This window comes from Somniosus microcephalus, chromosome 4, assembly GCF_052327205.1.
Source record: "Somniosus microcephalus isolate GS21.2 chromosome 4, FLI_Smic_1.0, whole genome shotgun sequence".
Taxonomy (NCBI): Eukaryota; Metazoa; Chordata; class Chondrichthyes; order Squaliformes; family Somniosidae; genus Somniosus; species Somniosus microcephalus.
In genome coordinates, this window is record NC_140990.1 from 272,270,090 (window position 1) to 272,293,908 (window position 23,819).

Sequence of the window (23,819 nt, forward strand, 5' to 3'; positions counted from 1 at the left end):
GAAGACCTCATAAATATTCGAAAGTCAGTGTCTGATGACATCATTTGGACCATGACATGAATTTAACCCTGGGCTGCATGAGTTGCCCACAGTGTCAAATGTGCTAGGGAAAACTGCTGGCAGATGGATCCAAGACCAGAAGAGGCCCAGCAAGGCAAGACTTTCGACAGTTTTGATCGTTTCCTTGTGGGCCAGGAAGAGCAGGCGAGCACCTTTGGGCTCAGCAAGGAAACCTTGGGACTCATTTGCCCTCGGCTCCCTTCCCCCTTCCCCGACCGTGATCGGCTCCCGCCCAACCCATTACTTTAATGCTGGTGACTGTTCCCTCGGGTCCCTGGCAGAGGCCTCCTCCCGCCCGAAATCCTGCTCCCGCCCGCCGGCCTCCTCATCATTCCCACTGAGTTTGGGTGAGTGTCCATCCTCGAATATGGTGAAGAAGCACGGGGGTTAAAATGGCCCAGGCCTCGTGCAGCCATGCCAGCTTATCATTCGTGCCACACGCTGCGCTCACACCCCAAGTTAAAATCAGGGATCAAATCTCTTTCCCTGAGGTAACCTTTCCTCCTTCCTGTGAACTTAGAGATGGATAAGGTGCTGCTACACACTCCAGCCAAATATTAAAAATTGTCTTTCTGTTACAAGCAGAAATCTTGCTAGGAGTTGTCCAAGAACGCACTTATTGTAACTAATATTTCAGTCCTCTTACCTTTTAGATGATATTTTGACTAATAGTTGAAATTTAAAAATGTATTGTTCTGGTGAGCAATACTGACAGGGTGAGCTCTCTCTATCCAGTGTTTTATTAGAAATCACAATTTTTCACATATTTGGAATATCTGCAGAAAATGTTGGAAATAGGTCTCCAAAAATACTCAATCATACTGGTTATGAGCAGTTACTTTATAATAGCCTTTGAGAACTTGCTAGGGACCGCTGAGATATCAGCCTCTGTTCTGGCTCAAACTTGCAAGACAGAAGCCACTAACTGCAAAATAGAGAATCATCCTTTTTTATCTGAAGTTTTGAAGATAAAAATGTATATTTTAAACTAAGCAAGCCCTATACAAAAAAACAATCAAAAACTGGGGAAAATATTCAATGAATCCAAGTTCAAGCACTGAATAATTTAAGGTCTCCTCCCCCCAAATCTTCCCCGTTCTATTTAAGTGGTGGGTGGGAAGGAGTAGGGTTGAGCTTTGACTAGTCCAGAGGTTGCCACAGGCATCTTAAGTTCAGAAAGGAAAACCAGCCTCGTCAGACTAGCCACACTTAAATATTAAGTTCATTAATTGTTTAAATTCAGTAATGAGAGTCAATCAAAACAAGATTCATTTAAATTTTCATACAACTATTCAGCTCTTTGCAAATATTTCTATGTCAATGACAGCTAATTTTATGTTTCATTAGTTTTACATTAAATTCTGCAGCTTGTAATTTTAAATATTATATTCAGTATATCATTTCAGCTATCAATGTAGAGAGAGTTTTAATGGCAGTAACATTGGCATAGGCATCATACCATAATGTTGGCCAGATCAATATCAGCTACTGTACAAAAACTTGTTGGACTTATTCTACCTTTTCATGTTTGTGTAATGGGGCAATATTCCTGTGGGATTACCCATCCCCCCATCCCTCCAGCTGGGGTCCAGAAAGGGACAGAGTGCCAAAGGTGCTTTGCCCCTATGAGAAGAGGAGCCCACTGGAATTTCCCGAAATAGGCCATTTCTCTTCACTGCGTCTGCAGAACTGAGTGCCACACAAGCCCAACTGAGAGGAAAATCTATTCTAGTATCTTTACTCTTAGTATTCAAGCTCTTAATACAATCAAATAAAACTGTAAAACACAAAGCTTGGATAATCTGACATTGTTGCAATTTTAGCTGAATTTGCCATTGCTGGGATTCGGGCAGACTCAAATGGAATTGCATTGAGTGCACGCAATCTTCCAAGTTAACTCCATGGGCCATGAAATAACACTGGCGAGCAAAATAAAGGAAAATCCTAAGGTGTTTTATAAATATATTAAAGGCAAGAGGATAACTAGTGAAAGAGTAGGGCCCATTAGGGACCAAAGTGGCAATCTGTGTGTGGAGCCAGAAGATGTAGGTGGGGTTTTAAATGAATTTTTTGCATCTGTGTTCACTATGGAAAAGGACGATGTAGACATAGAAATCGGGCAGGGGGACTGTGATATACTTGAACATATTAGCATCGAGAGGGAGGAGGTACTAGTGGTTTCAGCAGGCTTTAAAGTGGATAAATCCCCAGGCCCGGATGAGATGTATCCCAGGCTGCTGTGTGAGGCAAAGGAGGAGATTGCAGGGGCTCTGACACAAATTTTCAGAACCTCTCTGGCCACAGGGGATGTGCCAGAGGACTGGAGAACAGCTAACGTAGTACCATTATTCAAGAAGGGTAGTAGGGATAAACCAGGGAATTACAGGCCAGTGAGCCTAACATCAGTGGTAGGGAAATTATTGGAAAAAATTCTGAGGGACAGAATTAGTCTCCACTTGGAGAGGCAAGGATTAATCAGGGATAGTCAGCATGGCTTTGTTAAGGGAAGATCATGTCTGACTAATTTGATTGAATTTTTCGAGGGGGTGACTAGGTGTGTGGATGAGGGTAGTGCAGTGGATGTGGTATACATGGATTTCAGTAAGGCTTTCGATAAAGTCCCGCATAGGAGACTGGTCAAGAAGGTAACAGCCCATGGGATCCAGGGTGCCTTGGCACATTGGATCCAAAACTGGCTTAGTGGCAGAAGGCAGAGGGTGATGGTGGAAGGTTGTTTTTGGGACTGGAAGCCTGTGTCCAGTGGGGTACCGCAGGGATCGGTGCTGGGTCCCTTGCTGTTTGTGGTCTACATTAATGATTTGGATGTGAATGTAAAAGGTATGATCAGTAAGTTCGCAGATGACACGAAAATTGGTGGGGTGGTAAATAGCGAGGAGGGTAGCCTCAGTCTGCAGGACGATATAGATGGGTTGGTCAGATGGGTGGAACAGTGGCAAATGGAATTTAACCCTGAAAAGTGTGAGGTGATGCATTTTGGAGGGACTAACAAGGCAAGGGAATACACAATGAATGGTAAGACCCTAGGAAAGACAGAGGATCAGAGGGACCTTGGTGTGCATATACATAGATCCCTGAAGGCAACAGGACAGGTGGATAAGGTGGTTAAAAAGGCATATGGGATACTTGCCTTCATTAGCCGAGGCATAGAATATAAGAGCAGGGAGGTTATGATGGAGCTGTACAAAACACTGGTTAGGCCACAGCTGGAATACTGTGTGCAGTTCTGGTCGCCACACTATAGGAAGGATGTGATTGCTTTAAGAGGGTGCAGAGGAGATTCACCAGGATGTTACCTGGGCTGGAGCTCTTCAGCTATGAAGAAAGACTGGACAGGCTGGGGTTGTTTTCCTTGGAGCAGAGAAGGCTGAGGGGGGACCTGATTGAGGTGTACAAAATTATGAGGGGCATAGATAGGGTAAATAGAAAGGAACTTTTTCCCTTAGTAGCGGGGTCAATAACAAGGGGGCATTGATTCAAGGTAAGGGGCAGGAGGTTTAGAGGGGATTTGAGGAAGAACTTTTTCACCCAGAGGGTGGTTAGAGCCTGGAACTCACTGCCTGAAAGGGTGGTAGAGGCAGGAACCCTCACAACATTCAAGAAGCATTTGGATGAGCACTTGAAATGCCATAGCATACAAGGCTACGGGCCAAATGCTGGAAAATGGGATTAGATTAGACAGGGCCTGATGGCCGGTGTTGTATAACTCTATGACTCTACGGCCTAGACATTCAGCTGGGCCCCATTTGGGGTGCCAAGCTCGCCTGGGCGCCGGAATTACCGCTGCGAGCGGAGCCACTAGCGCCATCCCGATATTCAGTTTCAGCGCCCCAAACGGAAGCGGGCCGCTAATCGAGGCTCCCCGCGTCCCGCTTGGGGCGCTGAAACTGATTATCGCAGCTCAACGTGCCGCAGCGCCACACGCTGCGGCACGGCACGCTGTGGTACTGCAGGCCTTCCTCCCACTGTTAAGGGGGAGGTGCCTGCAACAGCGCGAGCCCCGCTCGCGAGTGCCGGCAAATGAGCCCGGCACCAAGGAGAAGTGCCGGGCTCTCGGGAAACAGCCGGCAATGCCGCGGGGGGGGGGTTTAGGAGGCCGGGGACGGAGGTGCTGGCAGGCGGCCGCCGAATAAGCAGCTGCCCCGCACCTCCGCCTTAATTTGCGCCACTACCGCCACAGGTAGGCCCTGTGAACCGGTCGCGATTTGCGACCGGCGTTAAAGAGGCGGGCGCGACCAAATATGGTGATTGGGGCGGGAGCGGGGCGCTACGCACACCGATGACGTCATCGGTGGCGGTGCAGCGCTACAGGCTAACGCCGCCATTAGCGCCCCGCTAAATATCGCGGGAGGTGTGGCCAGTGGCGCTAAAGCCACTGAGTGCCCTCTTTGGGCGCTAACTGGTGGCGCAGCCCACTGAATTTCTAGGCCTATGACTCTAACTCATTCCCATAGATTCAGATGTGGATTGGGATGGGTTCAGGGAGTACAGTAATAGTGGAAGTGGAAGAAATAAACAAATTTAAACAGAAGGGGTCAATTAAAGGGAGTCTCAGAACAAGTGGACAAAAATTCTGGAAACCTTTGGAAAGACTCAAGAGGAATTGCAAGTCAGGTGGAGGGACTTAGAAGTAACAGGCAAAAATGAAGGGAAAGGAAACCCAGGGTGCAGGTATTAGTCTTCAGGCAAGTGACAGAGCAGCTCAAGACCTATTTGATGGCTGCCGAAGTGAAGTTGGTGCTGCATGAAGTGATTGCGAGGAGGTTTAGACATCACTGTAGGTCAACATTGCATCCTGTCTGCAGGGGAGTAGGAGTCAAACACAGGCCACAGCTGACCATTACTGTTACTGACAAACATGTACTTCCTGAACCCATCCAAATCTACGTCTAATTCTATGGGAATGAGCTAATTTGGAAGATTGCGTGCACTCAGCGCAATTCTATCTGAGTCTGTCTGAAACCCGCCAATGGCACATGGCATGGCTCTGCATCTAAATCTCTGCAAATCGAACCCTATGAAGACCATTTCCCATGGCCATTTTTAAGTAAGTGTGCCAGGACCTGTAGATATGATTGTTGGCATCTTACCAGGTGCAGTCAGTTAGGTTATTTGGGCTTTTGATCTTGGTATGCTTTCTTTCATGAAGTACCACTGAAAGCATGGCATACTGTGGTTGGGGTGCTTCTGAGAAAGCTTTCAATAGTTAATTTGGCATCACATTGTTTTGTGGTACCAATAAGTCTGCTGGTCTACCATCCCTTGGGAAGACGGGATGCTTGCACTAATTGACTGCTAAATCAAGGTCTGGGCACCTCTATTTACAGATGCATATCTGAGGGTCCTGGGGTGGGCACAGAGCAGCTGGTTTGCAGCCTGACCCACCTAGCAACCTTCCGTAGGTCTTCCTCTTCTTCCCGATCTCTCAGATGAAGCAATTCCTAGCAGGAAACCCAATGGTGCCAGCCATAGTGATGGGGATGGGGGTGGGGGGTGGATATGGAACAGTTGGCACAAAGGTTCTTGGAGAAAGCAAGTAGCAACAGAAGAAAAAATCATAAAAAATACCAAACATGATCAAAAAACCACTGACAAAAAGATTACTTGTTGTGACAGTGCAGGAATCTTTGGTCATTTTTATTCCCACAGAAAGGACGTGAACATGAGCTGTGTTAAAGTGTGTTTTGAGCAAAAGCTTTCCTACAAGCGATTAGCTTCTCGATTGATCCCGTTCCTGGGTTGTGGATCTGTAGGTAGATGAATGAGAACAAAAACAGAAAATGCTGGAAACACTCAGCGGGCCAGGCAGCATCTGTAAGAGAACAAAAGTAGATTTTTCATGTATAAATCCTTTCTCAGAACTGCAAGTTATTACAGCTGAACACCATTTAAAAAATAGAACAAGGAAAAGGTAAAAGGGAATAAATTCACAAGGACCACAAACACAAGAAGATAAATAGAATGACCTCTAAATTGCTTAAGGTGGAGAAGTGGAGATGGTTAAGCGGCAGAAGTGATATTTACATGAGAAATTAGAGAAATTAAAGAATTAAATGATATATATGAGACACAGGGGGAGAAATTTCCCTCGAGGGCCATTTGGGGTGCTAAGTCAAAAATGTTTGAGAAGTTAGAGCCTCTTCCCTGCATTAAAGGGAAGGGCCCCACGCTGCGAGCTTTCCAGTTTATTTTTAGATATGTGGGCCACTCATGTAGAGTGTCGGGCTGACTGGTCGCGGCACGGACGGTGCGACCGGTGGCTGAAAATAAATATTTTTAAAAATCAGCAGATTCTTTTGGCTGGCTGGCCACCGTGTCTTTAAGTTGCGCCCCGCGAGCGGCTGGCCTCAGTGTTCGCGACCCCTGCAGCAGTCGGTAACATCGCCCGGCGCTGCTGCGGGCTGCCATTCTGAATTTTTCTTCCGAGGCGCTACCGAGGTGCTACGCCCGGAGATGGCATCATGATCTCCGGGCACAGAAGATCGGGGCACTACCCGGTAACGCTGCCACTAACCTCCTGCGGAAGTTTGCGGGAAGCGTGGTTATCCCACCGGAGGCACAAACGAGGGGAATTTCACCCCCACAGAATGTGTGAATCGTTAAAGGGGATTAAGTAGGTAGAAAAGGAAGCATGACAAACTGGCAAAGCAGTGCATGCTCCATTGGCGGTGGAGTCTGGTGGAAGCAAAAAGCAGGTTGATACCAAGGGTGCAGACCATCTCAATCCCATCCCCATCCTAACCACCCGAAATAATAATAGGTAATTTTTTAGAAGTGTCCAGTGTTTTAGAAGAATACTTCACACCTTGGTGTTGGCGAACCCTTCCTTGTCTCTATTGATCTCTGAGGACATAGCTACCAAGAGGCTGTCAAGCAATAGCAGGATGCACAGGGAAAGGACCTCCTTTAGTAAGATGACCCACTGGACCGGGCTGGTGCTCACATGTTCTTTATGTCTGTAATAGTGTGTGTACAGAGGCTGGACCATTTGTACCAAGTGACTCTCAATCTCATTGTCCTGTATGTTTTACCTGCTGTGTAATAAACTGATTTATGTTTTGAACCACAAGTCACCTCACCTGGTATTAACTTGGTCCACCTTTATAGAATCATAGAATCATAGAATGGTTACAGCACAGAAGGAGGCCATTTGGCCCGTCGAGCCCGTGCCAGCTCCCTGCAAGAGCACCTCAGCTAGTCCCACTCACCGCTCTTTCCCCGTAGCCTTGCAAATGTTTTGCCTTCAGGTACTTATCCAATTCCCTTTTGAAGCCACAATTGAATTTGACTCCATCACCCTTTCAAGCAGTGAATTCCAGGTCCTAACCACTCGCTGCGTAAAAAAGGTTTTCCTCATGTCGCCTTTGGTTCTTCTGCCAATCACCTTAAATCTGTGTCCTCTGGTTCTCGACCCTTCCACCAATGGGAACAGTTTCTCTCTATCTGCTCTGTCTAGGCCCCTCACAATTTTGAATACCGCTATCAAATCTCCTCTCAACCTTCTCTGCTCTAAGGAGAATGTAAAGTCTGTAGGTTGTGCAGTAAATAACTTCAGAGACTTTAGAAGTACAAACAAAACAGGTCTTTACTATTCAGAGGTCTGGGCGATTTCTGCCCTAGTTAACGTATTCCAACCCTTATATACTGGTGTGGTCACTATCGGTATTACAGTATACATGAGCCAATAAATAGTGCCACCCTAAAGTAGTGCTCTTAAAGGCGAACGGTTACATTCTATAGTTCCCTTAAAGGTAAACGGTTACATACACAACACTCCTCCCTTTCTAGCTTATTACTTACAGAATCCCGTTAAACATACAATCTTCAACTTATATAGACAGTTGCAGATATACTCTCGATGGAGTCAACGTCATATAACAATTTACAGATATACTCTCGATGGAGTCAACGTCATATAACTTCATGTTTAACATAACATAATAACATATATAACTTCATGTCAAAACAGATCACAGATTCAGTCTCCGTAGGAACAGTTGCAACATACTCTTAGTGGAAACAGTTTACAGGTTCAGTCTCTGTGGAGGTTTCCGGATTCTGTCCGGATAACGCCGCAGTGGTGTCGTCATTCCCAGCGGTCCAGTAGGTGTCTCTGGTAAAGTCGATTCAGCTGGAACAACAGTGTCAGGTTTATCTGATTCTAGTATTACTAGATCAGAAGTAGGTGTTCTGGGTACTTCAGTTTCAACATTACTCGGGTAAGGTGGTGAAGTCGGCTGCTCATTTGTGGCGGACCCTATGATCTGGTCAACATGGCGCCTTATTACCTTGTCCCCAATGTCCACCGTGTACATCAACGGTCCTAGCCTTTTTTTAATAGTTCCAGGCTGCCATTTCTCCGTACGGTAGTCCCGGGCCAAAACTTGTTGCCCCATCTGGAAAGATCTGGTGGCCCTTTCATTCATGCCCTGGAATTGCCGGTTCTCTACGTCCCTTCTTACGTTTGGTTTGAGCAAATCCAGCCGGCATCTTAGGCGTCTATTGCAAAACATCATTGCGGGAGTTTGATTCGTGACCGCATGTGTTGCATTTCGATAGGCCAACAAAAAGCTATCCACCTTATGCTGTAAACTTATGTCTTCATTACTCATGGCCTTTATGGCCTTCTTGAAGGTCTGGACAAATCTTTCAGCCAGTCCATTGGAGGCGGGATGGTATGGGGCTGATGTGTAATGTTTAACCCCATTGCTTTTTAGAAATTTCTTAAATTCCTCAGACACAAATTGCGGCCCATTATCGGAACAGACCTGTTCTGGCAGACCATTCCGTGCAAACATTGTCCTTAGCACCGTAATGGTTTTTTCCGTCGTGGTGGTGGTCATCTTAATTACTTCCGGCCACTTGGAGTGGGCATCTACCGCTATTAAGAACATCGAGTCCATGAAAGGGCCCGCAAAGTCGATGTGTACTCTTTGCCAGGGAGATGAGGGCCACTCCCATGGGTGCAGAGGAGCCTGTGGTGGCGCGTTCTGAACCCTCTGACATCCTAGGCAATTCTTCGTTATCTCCTCTATGTCCCCATCGATGCCTGGCCACCACACAAACGCCCTAGCTAGGTTCTTCATCTTTACGCCCCCCAGGTGTCCTTCGTGCAGCTCCTTGAGTATTTTCTTTTGGAGTTTGGGTGGAATCACCATTCTAGACCCACACATCAGGGTTCCTCGACACACAGACAGTTGTTCTTTCCTCTGTGCGAATGCTTGCAGTGTTGGTTCGCACTGCGCTGGCCATCCCTCCACCGTTAAGTCATAGACTCGTGAAAGGGTCGGGTCATTCCTTGTCTCATTTTCGATCATTGAGTTCGTGATCGGCAGACACTCCACTATTGATGAGTGGAACAACTCTACTGGGTCTACTGTCCTCGCTTCTTCTACCATTGGCAATGGCAAGCGTGATAGCCCATCAGCGTTTCCATGTTGCTTGGACCGTTTGTATTCAATATCATACTGGTGTGCCCCAAGTAAGACTGACCATCTTTGTAGCCTTTGTGCTGTCATGTTGGACACGGCCTTGTTCGGGTTAAATATGGAAACCAACGGCTGGTGGTCTGTCAGCAATGTGAACCTCTTACATTGCAAGTAATGGTTGAATTTCTTCACGCCCCACACAAGACTGAGGGCCTCCCTGTCTATCTGGGCGTAATTTTGCTCCGCGGGTGTCAAAGATCGGGACGCAAAAGCCACTGGCCTTTCCGAGCCATTTGGTAGCCTGTGCGAAAGTACTGCTCCAATTCCGTACGGTGAAGCATCACACGCCAGCCGAAGGGGTAATGCTGGGTTGAAATGAGCCAACACTTCTTCAGAGATAATCAACTCCTTGCTTCTGCGAAAAGCCTTTTTGCACTCCTCACTCCACTTCCATGGTGTCTCCTTTCGCAACAGCTCATTCAGTGGATGCAGCACCGTGGACAAATTTGGTAGGAACTTGTGGTAGTAATTGATTAACCCCAAGAATGATCTTAACTGTGACACGTTCCCTGGAGCGGGAGCCTTCACGACTGCTTCTATCTTCTCCGGTGATTTATGTAGTCCCTCGCGGTCAATGATATGACCGCAGTATGAGATTCGTTTTTGGAAAAACTCACACTTATTGCGGTTAACCCTAAGGCCATACTCCTTTAACCTGGTGAGTACCAGTTTCAAATTCGTGAGGTGTTCCTCTTCATCCATTCCCGTGATTAGGATATCATCCAAATAGCACTGCGTGCTTGGAATTCCTTGTAACACCTGTTCCATGGTCCTCTGCCAAATTGCTGGTGCCGAAGCCACTCCAAAGACCAGTCTGTTATAACGGTACAACCCTCTGTGGGTATTGATAGTTAGGTATTGGCGTGACTCTTCCTCAACCTCCATCTGTAAATATGCCTGAGCTAGGTCTATCTTCGTGAAGTGTTTTCCTCCAGCCAACGAAGCGAAAATATCTTCAATCCTTGGCAGCGGGTATTGTACCGACTGAAGCACCGGGTTCACTGTGATCTTGAAATCCCCGCAGATACGGACCTTCCCCGGTCCCCCTGGCTTACTACTTGGTGAGGATTTCATGACGGGTACAATGGCCGTGGCCCACTCACTGTGGTCTACTTTTGACAGAACCCCTGATCGTTCAAGTTCTTCTAGTTCTGCCTCCACTGCTGGTCGTATTGCATACGGTACCGACCTGGCCTTACAAAACTTTGGGCTTGCATGTTCTGCAATCTTGACCTTTGCTTTAATACCTCGTAGCTTTCCCAGTCCTTGCTGGAATACCTCTTTAGCTTCGTCTAATATTCTGGCCAACCGTTCAGGTTTGACGTCCTCTTTTTCGGGCTCCACCGTCATGGTGTTTAGTGCATGCCAATCCATCTTTATTTTCCGGATCCACTCCCGTCCCAGAAGTGGTGGGCCTCCCTCAGACAACACATACAGCTCCAACCGGTGGTGAACTTTATCTTTGTATTTCACCTTGACCTCTATCTTCCCGATGGGGAATACTTTTTGCCCCGTGTATGTCTTCAGTATCAGATCCGCATCCCGTAGTGGAATATGCTTGAAAAACTTTTGATAGTCATGCTTATTCATGACCGTCAACGCCGATCCGATGTCCACTTCCATTTTTACTGGGACCTTTTCAATCGGTAGCGTTATCCAAATAGTTTGACGGTCGGCTTCATTGCTCACGTTGTGAATTCTTAGACCGTCCAGTCCTCTGCCTTTGGCGTGTGTGTTCGACTTCTGTTCCTTCAGACTCTTCCTATTTGCGTCATGTACCTTTCTGTCCCATTTTTGTGAGGACTCATTATTGTTGCACGTCGTTCCTGACTGGCACACTTTAGCTATGTGCCCGATCTTGCCACATTTCCAGCATTCCTGGTTTTTACCCCAGCATTGCTTTTGGTCGTGTGTTGACTTCCCACAACGATAGCATTTGGTGATATTACCTCGTTTAGGCATCTTCTTCTCTTCTCGAGAACAACACAAGTATTTCTTTACTTATTATTAATTTTTGAAAATTCTTAATAATTTCCAAGATGGCGGTTTCCCGCTTCCGTCTTCTTCTTCTTCAGCGGTTTCCCCGCGAAAATGGCGGCTTTCCCGCGCTTCTCGCTCTCCCCGCCCACTTCAATGACGGTTTTCCCGCGCTTGGCGGTCTTCACCCGGTCCCCCGACGCCGTCTGTCAGCCCGAGTGCGGCCCTTATCTATAATGCGATCGCTGGATCGCGAAGCGGCTGCCGGCCCTTATCTGCAGATGCGATCGCTCTCCGGCTCTCGGCCCTTATCTGGAGATGCGATCGCTGGTTTGCAACGCCTCCCGCTCGGCTCTGGCTCCCCCGCTCGCGCGGTTCTCGGCTCTGACACTCCCGCGCCTACTCGCAGGCTCAGCGCTTCGTGGCAGCGGTTGCTGCACGGCTTCTCACACTGCCCGCGGTCCGGCTGTCACCCGACGCCGTTGGGCCCGAATGCTTTGCCCTTCTCCTCCAAATACTTCTACCCCGTTTTTTTAAAATTTATTTGTCTTAATTTTTTTTTTCCTACTCACAGTCTCTTCGGCCGCCTTGTTTTAGGCTGATTGGCTCGCTCAAGATGTGGTAGCAGGGTAATCTGTGCCTGTTGCTGCCGCAGCTTTGCTGTTAATCTTCCAGCTTCCAGTAAGTACTATACTTTTAGTAGACGGAGCCTCGTGTTTTCTTTTTGAAGCTCTCTGCTACTGGTTAGTCTTGCCGCAGGGTACGATCGGACTCGTCGCCACTGTAAAGTCTGTAGGTTGTGCAGTAAATAACTTCAGAGACTTTAGAAGTACAAACAAAACAGGTCTTTACTATTCAGAGGTCTGGGCGATTTCTGCCCTAGTTAACGTATTCCAACCCTTATATACTGGTGTGGTCACTATCGGTATTACAGTATACATGAGCCAATAAATAGTGCCACCCTAAAGTAGTGCTCTTAAAGGCGAACGGTTACATTCTATAGTTCCCTTAAAGGTAAACGGTTACATACACAACAGAGAACAACCCCAGCTTCTCCAGTCTATCCACATAACTGAAGTCCCTCATCCCTGGAAACATTCTTGTAAATCTTTTCTGCACCCTCTCTAAGGCCTTCACATCCTTCCTAAAGTGTGATGCCCAGAATTGGACACAATACTCCAGTTGAGGCTGAACCAGTGTTTTATAAAGGTTCATCATAACTTCCTTGCTTTTGTACTCTATGCCTCTATTTATGAAGCCCAGGATCCCATATGCTTTTTTAGCCGCTTTCTCAACCTGCCCTGCCACCTTCAACGATTTGTGCACATGTACCCCGAGGTCTCTGTGCAACCCCTTTAGAATTGTACCCTTTAGTGTATATTGCCTCTCCTCATTCTTCCTACCAAAATGTATCACTTTGCAATTTTCTGCGTTAAATTTCATCTGCCACGTGTCTGCCCATTCTACCAGCCTGTCTATGTCTTCTTGAAGTCTATCACTATCGTCCTCACTGTTCACTATACTTCCAAGTTTTGTGTCATGTGCACATTTTGAAATTGTGCCCTGTACACCCAAGTCCAAGTCATTAATATATATCAAGAAAATCAGTGGTCCTAGTACCAACCCCTGAGGAACACCACTGTATACCTTCCTCCAGTCCGAATAACAACCGTACACCACTACTCTCTGTTTCCTGTCACTTAGCCAATTTTGTATCCACGCTGCCACTGTCCCTTTTATTCCATAGGCTTCAACTTTGCTGGCAAGCCTATTATGTGGCACTTTATCAAACGCCTTTTGGAAGTCCATTTACACCACATCAACCGCATTGCCCTCATCAACCCTCTCCGTTACCTCATCAAAAAACTCAATCAAGTTAGTTAAACATGATTTGCCTTTAACAAATCCGTGTTGGCTTTCTTTAATTAATCCATGCTTGTCCAAGTGACTGTTAATGGTATGATTCCCTTACCGGAGCTGAGGGCTGCAAGGTGCTTCCCAGCAATGGAAGACAGTACTCCTGTCAGCTGGCACTGATCTCACTTTCTCCTTGTTGCTTGCATGAAGCCAGTCATCCTGCTGTTTGAAACAGTCACGGCATGCCAATCTTTCTCACCCATAAAACCAGCATGAAGTGTACCATACATGGTGACTATGCAGGAAATACAGCTGCTAGTGTACGTCAAGGGGGCTGCCAAGCTCGTAATGCAAACGTCCACCCTGTGCTCACCTTCGTTTGTGTTTACTCCTTCTAACTATAATTTTTTCTAGCTGTAGCACTACTTTTACATGATTCCCAGCCCGAGAGTACAATATTTAATGCAGCCTGAGGGCTGCCAGATGAAAAAGCTGCTTTTGGGCATAAACAATCTGGAATCCAGACAAGGATTTGGAGACTCTGGTCTTCCATCAGTATGGCTTTACTTTAGTAAGTCAAAACTACACCCTGACACCCAACTCATCCAGAGCAAGTATGTGTGCAGACGCAAAGCTTGCACCTACTGTAGCCATGGACTCAGAGATTGAGGATGCAATATGAACTATGTCAGCAAGCATCTGGAAGAACCCTTAATCCATGTTTCTAGCCAGTTGTTCTTTAATGGTGGGCATCTGTGCATCAGCATTGCTATGTAATCAAAAGGGCAATGGTTTGAATACTGCCTGGTCCTGCATCATGTACTGCTGCATAGCACCTAGACTTGCACTCAAACTCTGCCCCATGGACCCAAGTCACCTTGCCATATCAACATATAGCAGAATCCTCCTTCCCTGAGGATCTGTACAGAGGTGTCCATTCCAAGGCCATTCCAGTTGTCATGGGCCTCTGCAACGACCTTGATGTCCTCTCTGTAGATTGCGCTGGCTGCATCTTGATCTTGCACTGTGTTATCATCACCAGGTGAAAGGTTCTCTTGCTAAGAAAGTCAGAATATTTTACCTGTAGAAGTGGTATGGGAAGTCTTTGTTAAAGTGCTTGTGTGGATGTCTCCGCTTCAAAGTCAGTGGTAGGCCAGGCAGGCACAAAGCCTTCTTGCCACATTTATGCCACTGATCAGGTCAGCAAGGAAAATTGCAACCTCTGTCATCTCCTCAAAGGCACAAAGTGAGCAGGTTTTGGTGGTGATGTAATCTGCTTACTCAAAGATGAATCTTGCAAGCTTAGGGCCTGCCTTAGATATTCTCTTGGACATAGCAATGCTGGTCATTTCCGTAGGCAGTCTGCGCATGCTATGCCCAGGGGTGTGCTCATACTGCCCAATATCTAACTATATGTTAATGTAACCTAGGGTTGTAACAATAGGGCCCCTTGTGATCTGATCTGGATCACATGTCTTTTGCACATACCCTCATGAGCACTTTTCCAATCTTTTGAAAGGCAGATTGAGAATACACTTGGTAAGACGATGCCAGATATGAATTGTTAAGCTGTTTCATTTCACAGATACCAAGTGAACTTACAGAATAACAGTCAATGCAAATTCCATTTCTTAGCACAATTTCACTTTTCTCATTGAAAACGTTGGTTAAAAATAATAAACCGCTTGCCCTTTTGTAGGCTGACTTACTTATTTTTGTTTTTACCTTTCTTTACGGCTATTTCTAACTGCCAAAACTAACCTTTTGTGTTTTTAGGCTTCATTTCAGGACTCGGGTTGTGTCCTCTGTTCAAAGCCTGACTGCCCCCGTGTCCCTTTGCGCGCTCACCCAGGGAGAGGGCTAAGATGTTGGCTTCCTTCCCATAGTGATTCACCATTAAGCCTGTCAATAAAACTGACTGCACCTCTTCCACCCTTGAGGTGTAAGTTTGAAGAAAACATCTCTTGCTGTACTAAAGATGTACCATGCTGGATAATGGGCCTGGGATGTGACAATTATCACGTGGCTGTCATGAATTCAACAAATCGACTAGTCTGGCTTCAATGCACATATTCAATGCTGCAGCCTTTCTTTTTAAATCAGTGCAAACTAATTTTGTTTTAAAACACAACCTTTAAAAACAACTCAAGCCCAAAGTCTTTTCCATGAAGAAAAAAATGGATCCAAAATCCCAACATATGACAATTGGCAAAACAGCACTTCTTTCATCAGAACAGCTGTAGTATGATCAGTAACGCAGACTTTTCTTCTGTAAGGAGTTTCCATACTGTGTCATAAACCTCTGCTCTAAGCAACTAGTTTAGTAACCACAGACACTTTTATGTTAATTATCAGTGCTGTTAAAGCACTTTATAGGTGTCAAATAGCCCAAATGGTGATTGGTTACTTTATGGCAATTAACATGAATGGCACAGGGAATAAAAATTAATGTCCAGCAGAGGGCACAGGCCATATCAGGGTCATATAAACTGTCACTAATTTCTTTCATTATTTGTGATATTCCCGTTCACTACTCCTAATGTTGATAATTTAACCCCTGATGTTATGATGTTCTTTTCCACTGATATCATGAATGGGTTTGAAGGCTTTAACCAGTGCTCTTTATTCATGGTGCCACATCAAGGGGAGTTATACAGAAAATGGTTGTGACCTAGAATGATTCAAACCAGCAGTTTCAAAGCATAAAACACAGTAACAGAGGTGATTAAGACACACTGATAAATGTACCATTATCTGTCTTGACAATACTCAAAATTAACATGCCAAACCAATAGAATACACTTCCTTTTTAAGTATTTGTGTGAGTGGCATAAATAGTTAAACAGATAAGTATTTAACTATGAACAAATTAACTGTTATTGCTTTTTACATAAATACGGCTGATAACTATTAAAGTATTAATTCAGTTAGAATGATTAATGAACTTGTAGGAATAAAACTGCCTGAGGGTGGAAGACTTCACACACTATCTGTACACTTCTACTCTTTTCTGTCAGATAAGTATCAGTACTTAATAATAAATATGAGTAATATTTTTACTCAGCGTCAAAATCACAGTGGGAGTGCTATGATTTGTGAGTTGTGGTTAAAGAGATCCTGTCATGTTTTATCTCACTAAAGGAAAACAAAATGGAAGGGGCGGGGGAGACGAGATTTCTTATATTTCAGAGATTCTGCCGTTCTCCCGATGACAAGTTCTTGGCTGCACAACAGTAACATCTGCTACTAATGCACAGTATTATTAGTCTGTGGAATGGTTTCATTCTCATCTCACACCTCAGAGATCCTGAGGTGAACCCTGAGCTTCCCTTGTGTGTTTAAATCAGCTTAGTGTCTCTTGCTGTTTGGTGATTTTCAGTGCTCTGTTACCTCAGAGAAGAAAAGATATGTGGCCACCTTTTCCCAGTGCCCTTAGGATTAAACGGGGCAGGATTTTTTCCCTTTCTGCAAGGCCCACCTTCCTTTGTAGTCAGTAAAAGACTAACGAGAAAAGAATCAGCTGATCTGTGAATCAATTTGCAGGATGCCTCCCCACAGTTTTCACATCATTCTGAGTATCATGTGTCATCTGGAATTGTAAACTGTAACATGGAAACCAGCACATGGGCAGACTGTCCGAAACCACGTTAACTGAAACAGTGGGATTGTGTTTTTTGATGTTGTCTATAGAAGACGACAGGAAAATCCTAGATCATTGTATTCTAAAATTTAATTTCTCACCTATTACAGAACCAGTTATGGACAATCCTACAAATAATCTCATTTGCTGTCAAAAGATTTGATGAACAAGTTGTTATACTTTTATCCTCACCAAGCACTACCTCCAAAACACTGGTTGATCAAATGATCATTTTTCCCATTGGATTCTCCCTCTTGGTACTCAGCACAGAACACTTCCTTTGTAATCTATAGAAGTGGCTCAACCTGCAAAATATATCTGAGATTTTTATGCAACTAAGGGAATTTAAAAATGAATAGAAAGCTCAAAATGGACTAAAAACATTGGTTGTTTTACATAAATGTAAATAAATCTCCAGTTTCTGTTCTTTTTCAGTCGAGCCGCGTTATACTACACTGCTCATTATTTTTTTCTGGTCAGGGAAAAGCAGAGTTCTGTACACACATACTTAACTGCATGCACAGAATTTTGCTCACTAGCTTCCACCAAAGGACCTAGTGTCTGTGAATGTTTTAATGTGGACTGTTTTGTTGGTGTTTTACCAGCATTAAAAAAATGTAAAGTCTGGGGTCCAAAATTACAATGATGTAAAGAACACCACCACCAATGGAAGCAATGATAGGTTATATCAGGTGTTTCCGCATTTTGTGCAGTAATTACATTCAGTAATATTTTAATGATCTATTATATCCACCATTTGCAGTATGCATCTGCAGAATTTGTAAGCTGGTGCTACTCTGAAACAAAAGATCAGTTATTTATAACAACAATAACAACAACTTACATTTATATACTTTTTTAAAGAAAGAAAGACTTGCATTTATATAGCGCCTTTCATGACCACCGAACATCTCAAAGCACTTTAGAGCCAATGAAGTACTTTTTGAAGTATAGTCACTGTTGTAAACGCAGCAGCCAATTTGCACGCAGCCAATTTGCACCCAGCAAGCTCCCAACTCAATTGAACCAAGTCATTTTGACTTCCGGGCTTCGCATCCCCCAGCTGCGCAGCGGTCAGGACACGATCTCAGCAGTATTTAAAGGCACAGTGCACATATAGAAATTGGAGGTGTTCAGGATGGATGGTGCACAAAGAGCAAGGGCAGCACCCAGATTCAATGACGCAAGACTAGAGTTACTGCTGGCTGCAGTCAGGAACAGGAGGGACATACATATCCCAGCCATGGGAAGAAGAAACCTGCAGCTCTCGCCAAGAAGGCGTGGTTGGAGGTAGCTGAGGAGGTGAGCAGCAGGAGCATTGTGCTCAGGTCTTGGATGCAATGTAGGAAGCGGTTTAATGACCTAACCAGGTCAGGAAAATGAGTACGATAGCAAAATACTGCAGATGTTGGAAATCCGAAATAACAACAGAAAATGCTGGAAAAACTCAGCAAGTCAGGCAACATCCGTGGAGAGAAATTTGAGTTGACGTTTCGGGTTTGACCCTTCTTCAAAACTGGAGAGAAAAGGAACTAGATCGAAGGCAGGGCTGCGATCGGACAAAAGAATAAAAGAACCAAAAGAAGTAAAAGAGATTAGAAGCTAGGCGAGATGGTAATAGGCTGTGATTAGGTGTAAAGTGTACTGGCAGGGCAAAAGATAGCTTTTGCCCTGCCAGTACACTTTACACCTAATCACAGCCTATTACCATCTCGTCTAGCTTCTAATCTCTTTTACTTCTTTTGGTTCTTTTATTCTTTTGTCCGATCGCAGCCCTGCCTTCGATCTAGTTCCTTTTCTCTCCAGTTTTGAAGAAGGGTCAAACCCGAAACGTCAACTCAAATTTCTCTCCACGGATGTTGCCTGACTTGCTGAGTTTTTCCAGCATTTTCTGTTGTTATTCAGGAAAATGAGTACATTTGCTGATTCTGATACACCCTGTGCATTAAGCCCCTGCACCCTTTCATTCTGTCTTTATAAGCGTCTTTCATGATATCCCACCACACACCCACTCAACTTTCAGCAGCACCCAGCCTTCACTTGTTATGCACCTTATCACCTCCCCTTTTATCCATCCACCGTTGCCATCCACCCCACTCCTTATGTAATGTGATGCATCTGTCTCATAGTCACCCTCACCAAATGCAAATCATCCATCGGGTGACCTGACTTTCACTCACTCACAGGTCTGTTTTTTCGCAAAATGCAAGAGAGGGAGCCAGCCCGTAAGTTTGCTTCCTGGAACAGAAAGGTTTGGACTGTTGGACTGCCGCAGTATGAATGCATCATGACAGATCCCAGGGGATCTGGCTCACACTTGCATGAACCTCTTCTTGTGGTTGCACACCAGCTGCGTATTGATGGACAAATATCCCTTGTGGTTTATAAAAATTCCAGGTTGCTGTGCTGGTGCTCGTATTGCCACATGCATGGTGTCAATGGCACCCTGTACCTGTGGGAATCCTGCCAGAGAGGCAAATCCGAGTGCCCGCTCATTCTGGCTATTGTCATCACAGGAGAAGTTTATATAACTCCCAGCCCTGGCAAATAATCCATTTGTCACCTGCCTTAGGCATTTTTGTTTATTCATTCACAGGATGTGGGTATCGCTGGCAAGGCCAACATTTATTGTCCATCCCTAATCGCCCTTGACAAGTTGGTGGTGAGCCACCTTCTTGAGTACAACTGAGTAGCAGATTTCCTTCCCTAAAGGACATTAGTGAACCAAATGCTTTTTTTATGACCATCCGATAGTTTCATGGTCACCATTAATAATACTAGCTTTTTATTCCAGATTTAATTAATTGAATTTAAATTCCCCAGCTGCCCTGGTGGGATTTGAACTCATTTCTCCGGATCATTAGCCCAGGCCCCTGGATTATTAGTCTATGCTACCGTACCCCAACATTTATGCACAACGGACTGCAAGACCCTCGAGATGTCTTCGGTAGCACCCTGGAGGGAACCAGAGGAAAAAAATTGAGGCTGGTGATCTTCACAGCCACTGGTAATGCATGTCCACCAGGTCCAGGGGGTAGCAAGTCTTCTAGGAGGCTGCAGTTGTCTCCCACCATCTGACATGATGGCCTCAGCCTGCGGAAGCACTGCTCTTCCGAGAGGTCAAGGAAGCTGAGCCTCTGTCTGTAAACCCTGTGACGTGGATAGTGCCTCCTGCGACCTCGGCACCTCTCCTGTGCTCCTCCCTCCTGTGTACCTCTCCTGTCCACTTCTCTCCTGTGCACCCCTCTCCTGTGCACTTGCTGATCCCACCACAGCAGATCGTCGCTGCCGTGAATGGTGATGGTCTTCCTCTTCTGGTGTGCCGTCAAACACATCCAACGTGTCTCCCATCCTGATCTCATTAGTTTGAAAGCCTCCAAGGTTGAAAAAAGGTGTATCCACAAAACACTCTCTGCCAAAAGATTTGCCAGACACCAGCTGCAATAAGTTAGCTTTTATTCAGATGGGCAAATGACAAGTTTAAATGGCCATCTTAGCTGCGGCTCAATCCGTTTCCCTGGTCAGTTTCCGGAGGCCCGGGAAAACCTGTGCTGCACGCGTGAAATTCAGACAAAGTTAAAATCAATTTACAAAGACCACAATAATGTCTCCCAAGGCTGTTAATTGCACCAATAACTACCCGCTCTCCTGTAATAATTAAATTACTGATTTTGGCATGTAGTTTTCTCTCTGTCACCAAACGTACTGCCATGGCCTCGCGTCTCCCTATCTCTTTAATCTCCTCCAGCCCCACAACCCTCTGAGATATCTGCGCTCCTCTAATTCTGCCCTCTTTAGCATCCCTGATTATAATCGCTCAACTATAGGTGGCCGTGCCTTCAGCTGCCCCAAGCTCTGGAATTCCCTGCCTAAACCTCTCCGCCTCTCTGCCTCTCTTTCCTCCTTTAAGACGCTCCCTTAAAACCTCTTTGACCAAGCTTTTGGTCATTTGCCTTAATATCTCCTTATATGGCTCGGTGTCAAATTTTGTTTGATAACGCTCCTGTGAAGCGCCTTGGGACGTTTTACTATATTAAAGGCGCTATATGAATACAAGTTGTTGTTGTTGTTGCATAGGAAAAATTATAGGGGGGAAATTGAGAATCGCCCCGTTTGGGCCGCTAACCTTTGAAAGCTGGAAAAATTATCGGCAGGCGCTAATGATTCTCAGCTTTCTCTAAATTCGATGTTAGCGCTCCAGGAAGGAAGTGGAGTGTTAAATCAAGCGCTCCACTTCCTTCCTGGAGCGCTAAAGGACGCAGGCAGGGCGTTAGTGGTGCAGCACTGCCGAGACCTGAGGCTCCTTCCCTCCCTTAAAGGGAAGGGCCATTGCTGCAGGCTTTGTATTGGAACCAGTTAGCTGGTCCCCAACAGCAGCCACAATCTGGCCCGATCAGCCCCATGCACTCCAGCAGAGCGCCGGGCTGATCGATCGCGGCCAAAGAAAAATGGAAAAAATTGAACTAATGCATTGCACCAATTTTTATACTTACCGCGCCAACATCCCCTTTAACTTGCATCCCTGAAGCGCCCGGCCTCCTGAACAACGCCTCCTGCAGCTGTCGGTGTTGTCATCCGGCGATGCTGCAGGGGGTGGAACTGAAGTTTGGGTCCTGGGCGCTACTGGGGCGATGCACAGGACAATGACGTCACAATCTCTGGGCGATGAAGATCGTGGCACAATGTGTTACCGCTGCCGCAAACGTCTCGGCCAATTTAGTGGGAGATGTTCATTTCGCCGTGCCCGGTCGGTAAGTCGTTAGCGCCTCGTTCACACCCCCTGGAGGCGATAACGGGAGGCGCTAAGGAAGCCAATTTCTAGCCCATAGAGTGTTTCTTCTGGTAAACAGGGCTTCTGTTATTTGTTTTATGATTGGTAGACTGAAGTTTGACTGGCTAATGTGGCAAATGTCATTGTTGGTTTAGAAGGAGCTTTTTTTTATTAGAATAATGCAGGTTATGAGCAATATTTTAGAAACGTTTAAAGTTATGAAAAGATGGAACAGGGTAGATAGAAGCAGACTGTTTCCAGTATTTGAGGGGTCTTGAATGAGAGGCCATCGATACAAGATTAAATGTAAGAGATTTAGAACAGAAATCAAGAGAAACTTCTTCACACAGAGATTTGCGAGATTGTGGAATTCAATTCCAGGGTTAGTAGATGAGGCAGAAACGATGTCAACATTTAAGATTAGATTGGATAGGTAGGTGAGGGAAAAGGGGATAAAGGTCATAGGAACAGGGTAGTTAAATGTGATTGGGACGATTTGCTTGCATGGAGGGTAAATGCTCAGAAGACTGGTTGGTCTGAAGAGCCTGTTCCTGTAACTCCTGTGTATTTCTATGTGAAAACTTGAGGCTTAGTAATTTTCAGAATAACAGGCAAATCTGTTCCTGTGATTGGTCTTGCTTGGAGGTCGAGCTCAAACAAATGTCATAACTCCATGACAATTAACCCTCGTGAAGCAAAGATGGTGAAGGCAAGATTCCTGAAACATTCCCAAATAGGTCTGAGGAGACTTGGCTCCTGGGATAGATTCAGTGTGTGCCAGATACGGAGGGATGCAAGCATACCTCCATTTGTTCCCTCAACCTGAACTCTTCTTTCTCAAATTGCCATTGGAAAGCCCAATGAAATCCCCATGCTGAGCATTATGGCTATTGTCAATGAAGCAGCTACTATCAACAACAGTGCAGTAGCAAAAAGTATCTTCAATAGCTGTCTTGCAGTGCAAAAACACAGCAAAAGGAAATAATCCTCTGAAGGTAATGTAGGTACAGCTGTATGAAAAGTTAAAAAGATGAGAACATGCAATGCTAAAGTAAACTGTCACTCACAGGTTTAAGGATCAAACTTCTGAAGTACAGTGCAGGAAATCCCAGCAGTTCCTGTTATAAATGGGTGAGCAGCGATAAAAGAGTGACTGGCTAAAAAAGATTGTGAATATTATTTGGGACACACGCTTTGTGCAAGGCCTCAAAAGTGTGCAAAAATTTCAGGTTGCCATATTCAACACTTTGTGAATCGGGCACTCAGGCCTACTCTCCCGATTGATAGAATGTGCGGGTGTGCTCTCAAAGTGAACCATTGTTGAAATGTCCTAATATTCCATCTCCAGCCCTCATAGTGACAAATGCAATTGACTTAAAAGTTATCAATGATAGGCCCGGTGTTGTCTGATCCGGTGTTTGATATGACTTGAACCAGGTAAGCAGATAAACTTTATGGAAGAGACATGTGTGACTGATGTACATGAGGTGCTCTCTCTCTTTGGATCATGTGAGTTGGCAAAGTCATATTACTGAAAATATCTTTGCATAACAAGAAATAACTGTTCCAATATTTATACCATTCTGTTGAAACTTGTATAAGTGTTTGAGGAAGCAGGAGAATTTTAATCAAAAAGGGTGTTCAATTGATTTGACTATCAACTACTGATTTAGTTTCATTCAACAAAGGTACAAATATACATATCCTGGTTGTTGTAGCCTCAGCATTCCCAATACATTCCTATTGTTTTAAATGAATATTTTTATTATTTTGCCAATTAATGCTGCTAAAAACAGCAGTGGTAGTCTTCGGATATAGCTTTGCATTGCCTCCTTGGATACACTTTCAGTGCTGAATATCCTTCATTTAGAATTCGCTGATGGTTTCAGCAAGCTGTGGGCGACTTGTGCACTCAGCACTATTGTATTGTAATCAATAATTAAATTTAGTGCTGACATGCATCTTGTTCATGCAGCAATCTCTGACAATCAAATCTAAGGAAATTAAT